This window comes from Capricornis sumatraensis, chromosome 4, assembly GCF_032405125.1.
Source record: "Capricornis sumatraensis isolate serow.1 chromosome 4, serow.2, whole genome shotgun sequence".
Lineage (NCBI taxonomy): Eukaryota > Metazoa > Chordata > Mammalia > Artiodactyla > Bovidae > Capricornis > Capricornis sumatraensis.
The window spans coordinates 133,735,228-133,740,890 of record NC_091072.1 but is presented as its reverse complement, the minus strand read 5'-3'; the positions used below and the strand labels follow the sequence as shown (position 1 = coordinate 133,740,890).

General features: G+C 40.0%; 1 pseudogene; it reads right to left on the bottom strand.

Moving 5' to 3' along the window:
* Positions 1 to 4,860: 4,860 nt before the first annotated feature.
* LOC138079380 (U6 spliceosomal RNA) lies at positions 4,861 to 4,960 on the bottom strand (annotated as a pseudogene).
* Positions 4,961 to 5,663: the final 703 nt, after the last annotated feature.

Here is a 5,663-nt window from a genome sequence, read left to right as displayed (position 1 = left end):
TTGTTTTTTTTTTTTTTAAGTCCTTATGTAACTACTGCTCTGTGATTCCAGAGAATCACAACATGATTTCTAAGCTTTCACATTCAGCCTACGTAGGTATCTTGGGAATGGGAGTGTAATAGGTGTTTTTAATTGATTGGAGAGTGAAAATTTCATAATAGGACTGAATGATGAGTTTCTAAGAAATAGTTTGCCAGTTGACCTTAAAGGAAACCCAATAGAATTGTGGTGCAACTCTACTGAAATTATTCTCCTTAAGGTTTCAATGGAGGCTTTGCCAATTTTCCTCAGTTCTGATAATTTATAACATCTCTGTTAATTTTTTATTATTTCATCTCCACTGTCCTCTGAGTTTTGTGTCTTTCCTTTGTACCCTTCTCTCTGGCTGCTTTTTCTTTTTTTCCTTCACTTTTGGATCGTCTGTTCTCTCCTGAGTCAGTATTTGTTAGTATTGACTTCCTGGCTCCCTGTACGTAATTTTAGGTTTTCAGTGTTCATTTCCTTGCTTAACTTCATCTCGAGTCTATGTCTGTGCTCGCATAGATGCATAGACATCTATGCTCGCGTCTGTGTCGTGTCTATGCTTTACTAAGATTTATGAGCCCCTCTGCTCCTAGCGTGGCATGGATCTCTCACACAAGAGAGGACAGCCTGCCACACTCCCTATCCTACCACATTTCTAAAACGTCACACCTCTACTTTTATCCCTTCTCAGGATGAAGTTAAATTTCCTTAACATTTCCTAGAGGTTTTCCAGGATAGGGTCCAGGCTTACCTATCCATGACCACATTTTATCATTTGCTCTCTAACAATATTGTTTTGGGGGCTTCCCAGGTGGCTCAGTGGTAAACAATCTGCCTGCCAATGCAGGAGATGCAAGTTTGATCCCTGGGTCAAGAAGATCACCTAGAGATGGAAATGGTAACCCCCTGTAGTATTCTTGCCTGGGAAATCCCATGGAGAGAGGAACCCAGCGGGCTACATTTCCATGAGATTGCAGGAGATTCAGACATGACTTAGCAGTTGAACAACAGCAATACTGTATTCAGTTCTTCAAATGTGCTCCGTTCTTTCTCCTTCCATATGCTTCCCTGGATGTGCAGCCTCTCCCTAATGGATAATGCCTTTTACCCTCAAGACTTACTTTGCATATCCTTCCTTCAAAAGACCTTCACTGTCACCTTATGGCTTACAGATGGTACAGCTACCTGCCTTTTGGCCTCTTGTACTTACTATCAGAATCCCTGATATCCCCTATATTTTAATTATCTATTGACTTAATTCCCTACTGACTTCATTCCCTATTTCTGGAGGATAACACCTGAGACTTGTTCTTTTTTTTTTTTTTTTGGTACAGAAAAATGCCAAGCATGAATTAAGCACCCAATTTTAAAAATTGTTTTTATTTTTTAATTTACTTTTGCTGGTCTTCGTTGCTGTGGGGGCTTTTCTGTAGTTGCAGTGCACGGGCTTCTCATTGCAGCGGCTTCTCTTGTTATGGCGCATGGGCACTATAGGCATGTGGGCTTCAGTAGCTGCAGCATGTGGGCTCAATAGTTGCGGCACATGGGCTCTTGAGCACAGGGTCAATAGCTGTGGCACTCAGGCTAAGTTGCCCTGTGGCATATGGGATCTTTCCAGATCAGGGATCGAACCCATGTCTCCTGCATTGGCAGGTGGATTCTTTACCACTAAGCGACCAGGGAAGCCCCAATTTTGTTTTTTTCTTAATAAATAAAAAATTGGTATTTTTTCTTTCAGCATCAAAGTCCAAAGATTCAAAGCTATTAATATTTTCTTTCTGACTTGCCTCGATTTCTATGGATTTTCTCCAAATACTTGAATTTAGGATAACATAATACAAAATAATTCATTTTAAGCTAATTGAAATTTTATTTTTAAAGTATAAAATTACCTTTGAGCATTGCCTTGACCATCCCCAACAAATTATACATATAACTCATTACCATTACTTCCTAAACAGTTTATAATTACACATATATATATTTTTTTGCCCAATGTATTATGAGGCTGTTTTTCAATTATTAACTAATCAGATCCTTTTGAAAAAATATTTCTTTTGGAAATACTAGTTTTATTTGTTTGCAAAGAAAGACTAGAAGTAGCATATTTTTGGTACTTTGAAATTTAAGTTTTTTGCAAGGTATATATTGTTTTTAAAGGGTCATGCACATTAGTTAATTTTCTATTGAAAATTTCACAAATTTGATATATATAAAATTCTGAATTCATTTATTCTAATTTTTATGTGCTGTGTGCTGTGCTTAATCGCTCGGTTGCGTCTTACTCTTTGCGACCCCAAGGACTGTAGCCCTCCAGGCTCTTCTGTCCATGGGTTCTCCAGGCAAGAATACTGGAGTGGGTTGCCATGCCCTCCTCCAGGGAATCTTCCCAACCCAGGGATTGAACCCAGGTCTCCCGCACCACAGGTGGATTCTTTACCATTTGAGCCACCAGGGAAGCCTAAATATAATCAGATATTTTCTATATAATTGATTAGGGGCTGAGAAATGTGTATAGAATTGGGCCTATGTCAAATTATCACTCAATTCCAAGAATTTGTCTTTCTGCATTTTGATACATTTTAGGATTTTCATCTCTTATTACTTTATGATTCTCTTTTATCCATGTTAAAAACAATCTTTCAATTCTACTTTGTTCAAATTAACATAGCTTTTTGTCTCATTTTTTTCGATGCTTCCAAATGCACTGTCACCCACCGTTTGGTTTTACCTTTCCATGCTGTTTTGTTTTGGTTGTCTATCTTTTAAGTAGAGATTATTTGATTTGGAGTGCTATGAAATGTCTTTTCCATTTCTCCACAAGCCAAATGAGAGAGGATTCAAGGGGGCCCTTTAAAGAGATTGCCTTGTGTATTTCGGTCTGAGGCACAGATATTGCTGCTAGAAAAGCCTGAAGTCTGGCTACCTTAGGAATAGCTTGCTGAAAGTCTTTGGAAGGAAGAATTCATTCAGGCTTCCTGGGGATGCCAGAGGGGCCACATGGAAGAGAAAGAATACCTGGAGCTACCTTGGAGGGGCTCTAGGCTCTTGAGAGAGTGGAATGGGCCTCAGAAAGTCAGGGTGAGGTCATCAATGTCCAGGCAGAGGCGACCACACCCATTTAAAGAGAGCAGAAGTGAGGGATTCCATTGCCAGTGATGGGACTCCATAGAAAGTCCAACCACTGTCCAGGAGAAGAATCAGCCTTATAATTCCTGCCAAGCCAGGGTATACCAGTGCCAGATTCTACTGATGGCTATTAAAGGAGAACCTTCTTGGCCTTCCCTCATTCTAATATGCTTTCCTGAAATCTAGATGCTCTAGAACCAGCCAACCGATGGGAAGAAGGGCAGTGAGTGAGAACAAGGGAGCTAGAAACCTTCCCATGCGAGCTTCCTCTCTAAGGAAGGGAGGAGGGGAGGAGCTTTAAATTAAGTTTGGAGTCTTGAGTGTTTCTTGGGAATGATCATTTAAGTACCCAAATTAAACATTTTGTGACTAAAGATGACTAGAGGAACTTTTTTCTGAGAGTGATCAAAAAAGTCATGGCATCTGCTTTGAATTAACCTGACAGAACAGATTTGAATGAGCAGAGGGAAAAGAATAGCTTTCTGTTACTCTTTTGGGAGCCTAATCAATAGCTGCCAGGGACATTACCGTTTTCCTTGTGTGTATTTTCCCCACATTCCCCTGGTTTTCTCGCGTGCTGGTGTGTATCAGAACACCTGGAGAACTCAGGACAAACACAGTAGAGCAGGCTCATTGAAGAGGACAGGCCTGAGCCTTTGAGTTTATGCCCAGTTCTCAGGTGATTCTGATTCCAATCAAAGTTTCAGAACCTCTGTCTTGGATATACTATAGTGGAATAGTAGATGAGGCTGTCATAAGCTGCTTGCTTAATGCAAATTAAATCAGAATTCCCTCTGGATGCTACCTGTCATTCCTATGTTTCTCAAATTGCTGGTTCTTCCTATCTATATCTTAACAAACTTATTCCTGTGTCTCTTTCCTTTACATCCCCAAGAGCTAGTGTTCTTATCACCATTCCATCATTTCATATCTAATTATAATTAGGAAGCCTCGTATTTTGTTATAATCCTATGGATCACTGGTGGCTCAGACAGTAAAGTCTGCCTGCAATGCAGGAGACCCAGGGTTGATCCCTGGCTAGAGAAGATACCCTGGAGAAGACAATGGCAACCCACTTCAGTGTTCTTGCCTGGGGAATTCTGTGGACAGGGAAGCCTGGTAGATTATAGTCTATGGTGTTGCAAAGAGTCAGACAACTCGACTGAGTGACTAAGCATGCACTATGGATAGTCAGACAGTATGATCAATGTCCCAGAAAAGGACATTGTCCTTGATACAGTGATCTCTTAATTAAAGAAGATTTCGCCATTATTTTTTTAGATTTATTCTTTTCATTTTTTCCCTGTAGCCTTCCATGTTAATATAAATTATTTTATAAAACCTACTTAGTTTTCATTTAGGCTTTTTATTTTCGTTCTCTGTTTCAGCTATTTTTTTTTGATTCTTTTGTATTTATTGTTAACATCCTGCTGCTGCTGCTGCTAAGTCGCTTCAGTCGTCTCCGACTCTGTGCGACCCCATAGATGGCAGCCCACCAGGCTCTGCCTTCCCTGGGATTCTCCAAGCAAGAACACTGGAGTGGGTTGCCATTTCCTTTTCCAATGCAGGAAAGTGAAAAGTGAAAGTGAAGTCGCTCAGTCATGACCCCATGGACTGCAGCCCACCAGGCCCCCATGGGATTTTCCAGGCAAGAGTACTGGAGTGGGGTGCCATTGCCTTCTCCTTGTTAACATCCTAATATTCATTAAAAATATGGAGTGCTTCATGAATTTACATGTCATCTTTTGGCAGGGCTGCTGATCTTCTCTGTATTGTTCCAGTTTTAGTACATGCACTGAGCAATCTCTCAGCCAACATTTTAGAAAATATACTTGCTGTATTTATGGAGGTCATTGGGTTGTATGTTAGTTTTCTGTGGCTGCTGTAACAAATTACCATAAATGTGGTGGCTAAAAGCAACAGAAATTTATCCTCTCCCAGTTCAGGAGGCCAGAAATCTAAAATTTGTTCCATTGGGACCTAAATCAAGGTGCTACACAGGGCTGTTCACCTTTCAGAGGCTCAAGAGGAATACTCTGTTCCTTGCCTCTTTTGGCTTCTGTGCTGCTAGCATGCCTTTGCTTTTCACCACATTGTCAACATTTTCAAATCTCTACAGCTATTTACTTAGGATTTATATTACAACTATATACCTAGCTTTTATATTGTATTAGTTATTATAAGTAGTCTCAAAATGATTTAAAGGATGTACATAGGTTATATGCAAATAGTACACCATTTTATATGAGGGTCTGGAGCATCCTCAGATTTTGATGTCTGGTGGGTTTTGTTCCCTCTTTTTATGGATGTCTGTCTCAGAATTCCCTCTCCTCTCTCTTATAAGGATATACGTGATATCATTTAGGGCCCATAAGAAAGATAAGAATAAGTTCTTCCTCTCAGTAGCTTTAACTTGATTGTATCTTTTGCCATATAAGGTAATACATTTGTCCGTTGGTGTCTGTTGTTGTTGTCACCAAGTCATGTCTGACTCTTTGCGACCCCATAGA